The sequence below is a fragment of the Protopterus annectens genome, chromosome 4.part0, assembly GCF_019279795.1.
Source record: "Protopterus annectens isolate FY-2018-M chromosome 4.part0, PAN1.0, whole genome shotgun sequence".
Classification (NCBI taxonomy): domain Eukaryota; kingdom Metazoa; phylum Chordata; order Ceratodontiformes; family Protopteridae; genus Protopterus; species Protopterus annectens.
In genome coordinates this window covers 1,966,030,180-1,966,044,186 of record NC_056733.1, presented here as the reverse complement: position 1 = coordinate 1,966,044,186, position 14,007 = coordinate 1,966,030,180, and positions in this window count along the sequence as shown.

Below are 14,007 nucleotides of genomic sequence, written 5' to 3'. Positions count from 1 at the left end.
GGACGGCTGGAGTGGTTTTCGCAGTGTGAATTGGTAGTACAGTAGTAGTGAATTAATGACAGTGTCAGTGTGTGCCAGTTTTTTTCATTGCAAGTGAATGACTTTCTTGGGTAGCATGCAAAGTACACAGTATTTAACTTGAAACTTGATGGTACAACTCTGATTATGTCATTGAAAGCTGTCATTCTTGTAGCAGTAAGAAACTGTTGATTACATGCAGCTAACCATACATGTTCATAGCTCTATCGCAGTCCATCTGAATTTCATGAATTATGAAGAACTTTTCAAAATGCCCAGTATTACTGGCACAGAGTACAGACCAACAGTCACAGTAAATGTGATGTGCTTTATGCGTAATGGCTGTTTTGAAGACTAATGGCATTAGTACTACAAATGAAACAAAGTGCCTCACTGGCCCTCCTCATATGTAATCTGGCCAACTGGATGGGTAACTGTAAATTCACCCCAGGGATATTTTTGTGTTATTTTGCAGATGTGAAATGATCCCTTGAACACCATTAACATATACTACTACAAGTATGGATAGTTTTAATTTTTATTTCCTTATTTTTTAATGTAAATTGTTAGCCATTGTTTTAAAAATTATATAACTAGGAATAAAGTAGTTAAGTTACTCCTTTTTTACTTTTCAGATGGCTTCTGCATCTGGTCAAACCAAAACCGTGAAACGCAAGATAGCAGACGAAAGAAGAGTCTTTCAGGAAAAATGGACTGATGAGTACTTCTTTGTTGAATCGAACAATAAAGCACTTTGCTTAGTGTGCAGAGAAGTGGTATCCGTTTTCAAGGACTACAATTTGAAAAGGCATTATATTCAAACGCAATCCAAATTAAGTGAATTGCAAGGAGTGTCCCGTAAACAGAAAATATCAGAATTAAAAAAAAGTCTTACATTTCAACAACAGCTGTTTCGAAAACCAGCTACTCAACCGGATTCTTTACTGAAGGCAAGTTATGTTGTAGCAAATTTAATTGCGAAAAAATCCAAGCCATTTGCCGATGGTGAGTTTGTTAAAGAATGCCTTGAAAGTGTAGCAGACATAATTTGCCCTGAAAAAAAATCAGAATTTTCTAAAATCAGTTTATCACACCAGACAATCGCAAGGCGTGTGGAAGATATAGCCAAATCTATTGAAAATACGTTGGAATCCTGGTGTGCAACTTTCAAGTATTACTCCATAGCTTTGGATGACAGCACTGATGTTACAGATATAGTACAACTTGCCATATTTATTCGTGGTGTTGACAATGATTTCAATATTACTGAAGAACTGGCCTGTATGGTTCCACTGAAAGACACAATGAAGTCTGCTGATCTGTACAAGGCAGTAAAAGAAACACTGGCAAAATTTTCCTTGACCATCACAAACCTGTCTGGCATAGTAACTGACGGTGCTCCAGCTATGGTTGGAAAGAGGGAAGGACTAACAACACTGATGGAAGAAGATGCAAAACAGATCAGTAATGTGCGTTTCATGAAGTACCACTGCATTATACATCAAGAAAATTTGTCTGCACAGACTTTAAAAATGGAAAATGTTATGAATGTTGTTGTTAAAACAATAAATTTTATAAGATCCAGAGGATTAAATCACTGCCAGTTTCAGGAGTTTCTGACTACTTTGGAATCTACCTATGGAGACATCTTGTACTTTACTGCAGTGAGGTGGTTAAGTCATGGAAAAATGCTGAAACGCTTCTATGACTTACGAGATGAAATAAAGTCCTTTATGGAGTTAAAAGGAAAGCCTGTACCTGAATTTGAAAGTGCAAGCTGGATGGCTGATTTAGCCTTCTTAGTAGACATCACTGCTCATTTAAACGACCTGAACTTGCGCCTCCAAGGGAAAATCTATTAATAAATGACATGTTTCAAACAGTGACGGCATTTGAAATGAAACTGAAATTGTGGCACAGTCAGATTAAGAACAATAGCTTCATTCACTTTGCAACACTGTCTGAGCAAAGCCATGAAAATACTGAAAAATATGCGGCATTACTTAATAGTTTAGCACAGGAGTTTGAGAGCAGATTTCAAGATTTTAGAAAACACCAACAACAGTTCAGTATATTTGCTACTCCATTCTCAGTTGACATCGACATGTTGCCTGCAAACCTGCAACTGGAATGCATAGAATTGCAGTCAGATATGCAACTTAAAGAAAAATTTCTGCAAGCATCTTTATTTGACTTTTATAAATTATACCTACCCAAAGAAAAATATCCATCACTTCACGAACATGCCCTGTTCATGACATCTCTGTTGGGGAGTACATACATTTGCGAGCAGTTTTTTTCTCGTATGAAGCATACAAAAAATAAAATCAGAACAAAAATTTCAGATGAGCATCTTGAAAATACTCTTCGCATCGCCACTACATCTATCAAACCCGATATAGACGCACTGGTATCAAAAAGACAAGCTCAGTCTTCACATTAAAAAGGTTATGCTCATAATGTTTGTCTACTAAACAAAAGAACAATCCTGACTTGACAGCCTGAACCTCCTGATATGGACACTTAAGTATAACAAGAACTAGGACCAATAAGTTTGAATTCTGCAAAGGTCTGTGCCTGGCTGCACCCTTGTGAACTGGTTTCACGAATAAACATTGCCACTACTATTTATTATAAAGTCAATTATTTGTTTAAATTTGAGAAATGCAGATTGGAGAGGCAACTGCAAAACAGCATGTGTGAGTTTACCTTGTGAAACTGGAGTGTGTTTTGGCATACTACCATGTTCTTTGTGTTTCCACAGTAAGTGGGTGAACCAAAGTTAAACGTGTTGTACCATCTGTTAGTGACAGTGAAACAAATGTAAAAATAAAAATTGTTCATTTTAAGAAGTAAAAGTCTCATCATTCCTGATATTGCCAGTGCCATATTTCAGGGACAGATTGCAAAGCTAGAAACAGAAGAATACATGAGCGCTTTGGACAACATATGGGCATTAAGGACATGATGGAAGACATGGACATCTTTAGGAAACCAGCAAAATCACAGGTATGATCTCATACAACTTGAAAGGTTCGTACCTGTTAATTTTTTTTTTACAACTAAACTTTGATGTTAAACTAAGATGTTAGATTTAACTGTTTTTTTAATAATTAGAATGAGATATTGAATTTTAGGGCAAATATTATGCATTTATTAATTTATTCATTGTTCAAATTCATCTACAATACAGCCAGTGGGTCGACTTTGTATTAGTCCGCATATACCTGTGGTCTTTGGCTCTTCAGTTTACGACGTGTCGTTAGAGACCTTTTTTTTTTTTTGCTCTTCAGTTTATGTGAGAGACCTTTTTTTTTTTTTTTTTTGGTACTCACTTGCCGTTTGCCCCCAGACCATTTCTGTTGACTCAATGCGGCCCTTGCAACTGAAAAGGTTGGTCACCCCTGGTCTATTGGATGACCAGAGTGATCTGGAGTTAGAGTGGGGACAAATGATTTTTTTTTTCAGGGCACATGTATTATCTGGTTGGTTAAGTACTTAGAAAAGAGTGTTTAGAAATATTGACATTCTTAAACATATTGCATAATATGATGCAACTTTGAGAAAAGTACTGAGTTAATCAACAAGTTAAACACATTGCAGTGCAGTCTAGCTATGGCTATCAGTATTAAGGCTGTGCATATTAAGTATTTTACCTAGGCTCCCTTTAGTTTAACTACCACCAGATCACCATTTTGCCTCCCAAATTTCTCACGTTTGCAGATATACTTACAACCACAATATTTTGCATTAACGCATCAGTATGATGTCTCTCTGGTTCATCACCCAGGTCTCTAGATAAACAGAAGGCAGGGAAGTAGATAAAATCACATGGGCATATTGTCTATAAAGCAGCTACATTGTTTGCATCAACTACCTAGGACTGGAGGCACTCCTTAAAAGAGCTGATATTACCAGCTTGCTTAATGTCTCTGGTAATGAGTTCCAGCAGGTGACAGCAGCATGTCTGAAACGAGATCATCCACTGGCAGCAATAGTGAAGGGAGGCCTTAAAAGGAGAAGAAAGTATGTTTGCAGGCTGTGGTCAAGATTAGATACATGTAAATTAGTGAAGATGTACCAGAAGGCCAGTATTGCAGGAGTACGCATGTGTGACTGCCACCGAAAGGTAGAGTTAAAGAACAAGTACATAAACCCTGTGACAACTGCCTAGAGCAAAGCCCTTTACAGAAAAATAGATAGCAGAAATAAGCAGTAATAAATATAAAAAAGTGGGAAATTGACTTTAGTAGTAGTGCTGCATTATGTGATAAGGTAATAGATAAGCATACATGATAAAGAATCACTACTGTTGCAGAATTCATGTTATTATGTCATGCTTCTTTAGAGAAATAATTACTTTTAATATTTAATTACTTTTTACTTTCAGGTTTTATTAAGGTACTGAAATTTTATCATAGCCGTTAAGGACAATAATTTGCAATGAGATCAAGTCTTGAAAGAATGCTTGTAGAGTTCCAAAAATTGAACAACTATTGAATACTCATTGACAGCTTTCATTATAAAAAGTATGGTATGCATTAACACCAAACTTGTAATTAGCATAATGGCTATTCAGTTCTTCATCTACTACTTGTCATTCAGGTATCAATAACAAAGCATATACAATAATGGAATTCCTATGCATCTCTTTTATCGGGAAAATAAATGCATCTCTGGATGTGATCACAATGTCTCTATTAACAATACAACCCTCTCAAATCAAATGTTCCCTTGCATACGTCTCTAAATACACCATTGCTTAAGTCGTGCACCTTTCTCATATTAAACATTTTAAATGAAGTACTGTCCACAAATAAAAAAGTTAGCGTTTGCCCCTACATTGATTTGTATTCATCAGGTGAGACCCATTAGGCAAGAAATCCTTATACATCAGTGATAATGAGAAATATGTTAGAGGTAAAGGACAGGATACAGAAAGATTAGTGTTACAACAAACCTTCTAGAAACAGAGGCCATGTGTTGCAGGCCAATCTGTGCATCATCAAAGAAGGAACAAAACGATTCTTTACCATGCAGTAAATGACTAGAACACACTGACTGTCAGGGACCTCCAGTTTCTATGTTGTCAGACTGCCTTTTGCTCAGATTTTTTCCCTATACAAGCAAGTTACTTGACAGTGTAGGATTATATCCACAGGAAAGAGGATGGATGGATGGATGGATAGATGGATGGATGGATGGATGGATGGATGGATGGATGGATGGATGGATGGATGGATGGATGGACGGATGGATGGATGGATGGATGGAAGGATGGATGGATGGATGGATGGATGGATGGATGGATGGATGGATAAAAATCCCACAGATGTATCATCTCACCAAAGTAAAATCAATGACAGCAGGTGCATTCATTTTACATTGAATGCAAGAGAAGTGCCACATGCAATGCATGTATGGGGATATGCACTCACAAGCCATAATGTGAAGTACAAAACAGTGTGTGTACAGTAAAAATCTATCAGACAGTGTAAGGGTTAATGGGTACACCTACTGGACCTTCCCGTGCACCATGGTTCTATGGGCTATGTTACAGCCCTTGGGATGTATACAAATAGAGTCATCAGATGTTTGATTGTCAGGTGTACTACATACTTGCCTAAAACAAGATGACTGACATAAGTTCATGTTCATATTTGTATCCACTGTGAGACGGTGACTGCAGACCACCTAAATGCAAACACCAGTCCAAAAGGAATGAGATATACCACTCCAAACCTGCTGTCCAGTCTCCACTATGACCAAGTGTGGTGACTGTTCACCATACTCTTTTATATCTGTATGCATATATACTACTTTAAATATATGATCTCCACAGTTCCACAACAGTGGAGGAAAAAATATCACTCTACAGCTACGGAAATAGTGCATGTTCAACTGTTATCTTACAATAAAGCCATATAGCTGAAAATATGGCTTGTGAGAAGTAAATCTTGATGAAAGGGAATGGAGAAAGAATGGGAAATCAGTTAGTTGTCAACCACATCTAAAATAACCTTTATATGTCCTACTTCCACTATGCATAATATATTTATGGAATCTTCTGAATTATTTATTTATTTATTTATTTATTCATATTACATTTGTTTACGGGGGAGGTTCATTTTCAGCAGAGGCCAGGGGAGAAAAGGTCCAGCACAATTGCTAACATACTATACATAAGATATTTATATGAGCATTGTGGTTTACACATTCAGTTACAAAAATATAGCAGATAATAACATATGATTGCATAAGATATTTACATAAGCATAGCCATTTAGACATACAATTAAAAGTATAGCAGGTAGTAACATATGAATGTTGTTCATACAGTATGTTTAGCAGAGATAATCTTGAAGATGCACTGAAAATAAGACAAGAAAGGAAAAAAAAAACTAAAAAAGGAGGAGAATATAGATGTCTGATTGCAAAATGTGTATTTCATTACCCCAGAAGTGTTGTGCAATGTATCTGTCACATTTTTTTCTATTATTCAGATTTATTTTTTGTGTTATCTTCCCTAATCTGATGTTGGGTGCCCCCAGCTGTGCATTTCAGACACAAACTTTCAAATCAAATGAACTTACATGTGTCTTGTAGATCAGACAGAGGTCACATTTTTGTAACCTGTAAGAATAAGAATGCGATAATAGTTACCAAAGGTTTTCTGAATAGTCCACATTTGTCCAACCCTATGATTTTGATAGTAAGGGATTGTACCTTTATAACTTTTTTTCTTGTGGCTTACTTGAAAGCTACAACACACTGCATTGTGGCTAATGACATATTAGAGCAGAAAAGTGCAAAGTATTACAATGATCTTTTCAATGTGTCAAACATACTCTTTAGACCTCAATGAACTACACTGTATGTTTTTATGATACCAGTAGATATACAATAGATACAACTATGATATCTAATATTATACCTATATGGCGTAATTTTATATAGTTTGATAATTTATTCTTAATCATAATTGCTGCCCTTTTGACAAATCTCATGATACTTCAGTTACTGATATTAAAGATGAGGTCCATCTTGGAGAACTTTGGAAACTTTTACCACCATAGTTTTTAGCTTTCAGTCATCATCATCCTGTTTGGTTATTCATTCGCATTTCGCACTTTCAAAAGTATAAAGTACAGTCTAACAGAGTTGTCCCTGTTCAGAGCCCTGTGTGACACTGCTATTAACACATAGGAATAAACAGGTGATCTGTCACCTTGACTTGCTGCATGTTATTGTTTAGCCAATATATGCATGAATTAACATTTAATGCTTTTAATTTGTTGATTGTTCATTTATGTAAAATTGGGTCAAAAGTCTCAGCAAGGTCATGATAAGGTCATGATAAGCAGTATGCACCAACAACCGTTTAAGTGGAGCTGCTATCTCTTTATAGAATTGGACAATATCCAAAAGGCAAAATTGTCCTTTACCAAGGCCATATTGCTCCTTATTTAACAAATGTAGGTCCCTTGTCACATTTTTGATAAACTCAATTATGGCTCCCACCATGATTTTTCTCAACATACTTATCAGTCTGATAATGATAAAATAGTTTGCGTCTAACAGGGTACCCCCTTTATGAACTGATGCAAATATAGAATGTTGTCACTGGTCAGGGATGTGTCAACCTTTTATATTTTAACATGAGCAATAAGGGCTTACTTAATTTTTTATTATTTTCATGTAGAAAACCAGCAAACCTGGTATCTGATTATGGGCTACCTGGGGTTATCATGGTTGTAGTTATATAATTGTCGCCCCATTGCCTTTGTAGCACTCTGACATACTTCTTTACATATTGTGAAGTCTGCATGTTTTTTTTAGAAATACATTCATTATATCCTTTGAATGGGTGAAGACTTTGTTGTTTAATCATAACCTTATGCATTTACATTTTTTCCCTTTCAGTTTTTTTTAAAAATAAAATTAAAAAATACGCAAAACAGGCTTTAAATGTCTGACAGTGAGCTGAAATCATAATTAGACTAATACAATCTGCTAGTAACATTAAACAGCTTCTGCACTTCATTTAAACTAGACTTGTTTGTCTAATCTGGGTAATTTTTAAAAGATAAGTACAGGTTGCTCATGTAACCTATCATATCACAGCTACTGGATTATAACAAGTCATGATTCAATTTACTATTAGATGTTTTGAAGCAAACTCCATTGACTGCACTGATGTCGAACACGGAAGTTTGAAAACGGTAATATCGAACACCAAAAGCAAACCTAGGAACGGGTTTTAACATGGGTCGAGATAGGGGAGAGGTTTGTAGTTCGGCAATAACTCTGAACACCTATCTCGACCCATACTAAAACCATTCCTAGGTTGGCTTTAGGTTGGCTTTTGGTGTTCGATATCACCGTTTTTGAACTTCAGTGTTCGACAACAGTGCAGTCGACGGAGTTCGCTTCGAACATCTAATAGTAAACCAATGATTCATGTGTTTGTCATATTACGTAATCTGTCATATGACATGTTTCATGTGTTCTTGTCATATTACATATCCTATCATATCACAGCTACTGGAGTATAACATCTTATATTTCATGTGTCCGTGTCATATTATGCAACCTATCATATCTCAGCTACTGGAGTATAACAACTCATGTTTCATGTGTTGGTGTCATATTATGTAACCTGTCATGTCACAGCTACTGGAGTATAACAACTCATGTTTCATGTGCTTGTGTCATATTTATTTTAGGCATATAACAGTGAGATCATAATGCTCATATGCTTTTGTAAATAAGGTGGTCTATCAGTTTCCATGAAAAAAGACCTACGCAGACTTTATACTGTCTATCAGTGATTAATTTCAAAGAAAATGTAAGAGTTGGGGGGCTGAATACTTTTACTAATTTTGTGTTTTGTTTTTTTTTTGCAGACTAGATAAGAAATCATCATGGTCTATACTGCACATAGACAGCTTTTGTTTTATTCCTATAGCATTATATTCAGTATCATTGGTACTGATTGCTGTTTGTAAAGTTTGAAATCTGAGTTTTTTCTTGGCAAAGCCACAGTGACAGAGGCTATGAAATCCCAATGCGTGAATCCATTGAGCACCCAGCTCTCCAGAAGGAAGCAGCAGCCTCATATCTATTTGTCCCACACAGTGACAGCCTACACTGTGTTCTCCATATGACTTGTCATGAATGGTGGTTGCTTATCTTCTATCCACATTTAGCAACATATTAATTCTATTTCTACTGTTGGCATCATGGCCACACAGGTTTATTTTCAGTAAAGGAAGGATGTTCGTAATTTTACTTGTATCATTTGAAGGTTGCTTACAGGTTAGCTTATAGGATGTGAAGACTAAACACGGTGGCACTGGTGTTGGTGTTGGACACTGGACATAGTGGTCATGCTATAAGCTGACCTACAGAGTTCTATAATAGTACAGTACTTCACTGTCGAACAATGTAGACTTAAACTGCATTTTTGTACAATATTATGTTCTTTGAATTATGTATAGCAAAATACTCATTAGCTGTAGGCTTATTTACATGTGTTTACTTCCCCAAGGTGTCCAGTAGTATGCAAACACATAAATGCTGAACACTACCTTTTCCTTCCTTTTACTGGTTCACAAGTATTACATTCTAGGCCTTGTTCCTGCACAATGAACCTCTGCATAGGAAACTCTCTCTCCTAGAACTTAACATTTTGGTAGGTAATGTGAAATGTGAGTTAACTACACACAAATTGAATAGTTTCATCAATGAGGATGTATATAAATTTGTGTTAATAATTCACCCAGTGGTACCTGTGTTTATGGCGCTACCCACAAATCCTGCAAAACAGTGTCTACGGGACTGCAATTGGCCACCACAGTCTCTAACAACAAAAACTTTTTCTCTCCCAACAATTAAACAGTGTAGGTTACAAACATAAAAAAAAAATGAGTTAAGCTGTCTTTTACCGTGCTGTGTAACAAAGCGAATCACCATTTTGGTCAGCCATAGGGCTCTTTCTGCTTTATTTTTTGCCTCCTTCCCTTGTAACTAAAGTAAACTGATTAATACATTTGTCTCTCTGACCCTAACTTTTACAGGTATACCTTGTACCTTTGTGGCTTTCTAACACTCAGACATAGATTCCTGTTTGAAAGTTTTACTTATTTGTCTGACATTTGAACAAGTAACCCTGATAAAAACCTCAAAATTGTATACTGTTGGTCTGTCTTTCCTGCTAAAAGTAAGTAAAATTAAAGTGTTGAGTGCAGGCTTTAGGCCCTTACATTCATCTTTCTTTTGGTGTGGTGTGGGTAAGTAAAATTAAAGTGCTGAGTCAGGTTTTAGGCCCTTATATTCAACTTACTTGTGGTGTGGTGTGATTCTGCCTGTGGTGTAGTGTGGTTCTGCCTGCTCCACTCCTCCTCACTCCACTCGGGCTCACTTCGCTCCTCTCCCATCCCTAAATCTCAGCCACCCCAAGTATCCTCAAATTTATACTTTAACCTCACTGTCTGGTCACTCTCACAGCACCCTCCCACCAACATAACCTCACATCTTGGCCCAATTAGAAACCTGGCTAAAACCTCATATCAATTCCTCTGAATTTCTCCCACCTCAATACAATATCTATAGATCTGATAAGACACCCAAAAGAGATGGTGGGGTGACTATCTTGTACTCTGTCTCACTGATGCTAACACCTATAGACATTACCCTGCCTAGTTTCTCCCCTGCTGAACTACTGCTCCTAGACTACCACATCAATAACTATAGGAAGTTTGCTATTGCCTCTATCTATATCCCCCAGGTAAAAAAACATCCCTATCCTTGAACATATACTCTCTGGATAAACACCTCCATCGCTTATGAAACCATCATTCTTGGAGATGTTAATATAGATTGTGGAACTCCCTTATTGGTAACTCACCCCAACATTTCATAAACCTGTATGGATTCTCACAACTGATCACTTCCCCTCCCCATTACATTAAAAACGCTACTGGTTCCACAATTGACTGGATCTTGACCAACCAAAATGTACACATACTCAACTACTGTCCTATCTCATTCACAAAAATCTCCTCACCCCCTCACAACATGATTTCCGCACTAAATACAGTACCTCAACTGCCTTACTATCCTTTACTCAAAAGATTGCAGAAGCTAGGGGCAACAACCTCCTCGTCTCCTGTCTATTCCTTGATCTCTCTAAAGTCTTCGACACGGTGTCTCATCCCATACATCTTAACAAACTTTCAGACCTAAACCTCTCCCCTTCTACTGTTGGCTGGTTCCAGTCCTACCTTACTGGCAGAAAACAAGATGTTAGACAGCAGCAGGCTTTCTCACCCTTCCTAGCTGTTGAAATAGGAGTACCCAAAGGCTGCTTACTTGGACTGCTCCTTTTCAACATTTTTACCAACAACCAACATTCATCCTGCAGTCTCTCATCTGTAATATAATAAGCAGATGACTACTCTCTTATCTATCTCCAATACTATCTCTGAACTACACACACTAACACAGAATTCCTTTATCTCTGCTGAAAAATGGCTCAGAAACAATCAACTAATCCTTAACCCTAAGAAAACTCAACTCCTTCTCTTCCTACCTCAGATACTCTCTCACCTTAAATCCAACTATTCTCTCTCCTCCCTAGATGGCACCACTATCTCCCCTGCCTCACACACCAAACTCCTTGGGGTAATAATTGATGACCAACTAAAATTTGACTTGCCCATACAACAGGCCATCAAAAAAAAAAAAAAAAAAGAACCACAAACGTGGACTACTTTATAGGAACAAAAAATTCCTCACTACTGCCACTAAATGCAGTCTTGCACAGGCGTTTCTCTTACCTAGTCTTCTATACATTTCCCCATCCTTAACAATCTCCAAATTACCTCAATTTAGAAACTGGAACAAACATACAACAAAATTGTCAGATTTATTCTAAACCAATCACTGCCTCTCACTGAACAGACTTCAGTCGTTGGAATTTCCGCACCTTCTCCTACAATCGCAACTCCACACTAACATTTCCATACTGAACAACTCCTCTGCCTGCCCTGCTCTTGCCTCCCATGTTGCTCTCTACTCTCCCCCTGCCACTCCTCCATGCTGATCAGTGTCTTCTCTCAGTTTATACACCCAAAAGGAATATTGGCAAACTACTTTACAAACACTCTGTCTCATTAATTGGAACAAACTCCCTTTCCATATTAGATCCAACCTTTCCTTTCCCTGTTTTAAAAAGGAACTTAAATCCCACCTACTAAACTTGAAATTATGCCATTGTCTTGACCACATGTAGTCTTAGTCTGTCCTACTGTATAACCTGTTGCATCTACTAACTTTCTTTGTCTGTTAGTAACTTCTGCTTAAACTAACCTCTTAAACCCTCAGCTATACTACTATAGCCCTACTATAGCCCCCTCCTTTCTCTCCCCCTCACATTCTTCACACTATTTATCTTTTCCCCCCACTTCCTTTCAATGTCTAGGCATTGTCCTTCTTTTGAACAATGATTATCTTTTGTTTTTACTCTCATATGCATGAATGGGTGTGCCTTCTTTTAAGGTTGGGCGTCGAGCTGGTAACTTGGCACAGTAAAAAAAATCCACTGCCAATCATTAGCAGACCGGAGTTCTGCTGTGGCGACCCCTAACCGGGAAAAGCCGAAAGACATTACTATGTAGTAAATTTTAGGCCCCTGCTATCAGTGCAACCCTTAATGTTCATAATTTTTTTCTTTTGCTTTTCTCTTTATAATTAATTTCGTATTTGCATTGTTATTTTTAGTAGCTTTTGTCCTGTATGTTTATCCTTGCTTATGTTTGCTGGGGCTCTTTAATGCAAATAGCTAATTATCTTTTCTATTTTGCAATTAGTTTGTACTGTGATTGTTATTTAATATTTGTATATTGTCAGTTTATCTTTACTTATGTTTGCTGGGGCTTTTCCCCTCGAGTCTCCACTAAAAATGGATTTGTTTGCAAACTCAGTTGGACTAACCTGGTTAACAAATGAAAACTAAATAAAATAAATAAAATCCACCCTTTAGACCCATACTGTCGGGCAGAGGATGGGTGAAGGAGAATGCTTCTGTTTGAGTAGAATCAACATTAAAGTCAGTGGCAGTCTCCGTACCCAGGATTTTGAAGGATTCTGCACATTTTCTATCCTCCCTGAATGCTTACACTCAGACTGAGCCCAACATTGGCAACCATCTTTGTGTCACCTTAGATATGAATAACTTATTTACTGTGATCTCTGAAGAATATGTCTTTGTTGTGATAGAGTCCTTGTTAAGTAGTAATGGGGTATTAGATGATACCACCAGGATGACCATATGTGTTTTGCTTTGGCTTATACTGTAGAATAACATCTTTTTATACTTAGGTTGGCATTATCAACAGAAGAAGGGTATAGCGATGCAGAGGTTGGCATTATCAACAGAAGAAGGGTATAGCGATGCAGACACCTTGTGCAAACTCCTATGCTAACCTGGTTTTGGCATACTGGGAAAAATGAGGTGATTTTCGAACATGAACATGCATGGAAGGCACACGTGGGTTACTACGTAAGATTTGTGGATGATGTGTTTATTTTGTGGAGGGGCACATGGGATAAACTATATTCATTTACTGTCTATTTAGACTTTACTATAGATTTTCTAAGATTTAGTATGTCTTGTTCAGATTTTGAGATAGATTCTTTGGATGTGCGACTGAAGAGAGGGTCTGATGGTACCATTCAGACTTCTATGTATAGGAAGGACTGCTGGACAAATAATTATTTAGCTTTTGATAGCATGCACCCCAGGCATTTATTTAAAAACTTGGTAAAAGGTCAGGCATACAGAGCATCAAGATTATGTGCAGAAGAAGAACAATTTAATAAGGAGTCTGATCAGTTGGTCACTAATTTTGTTAATAGAGGATACAATGAGAAGACCGTACAGAATGCTGTTGAGGCCAGCATGAGAGAGAGAGCCAGAAAAGTGAA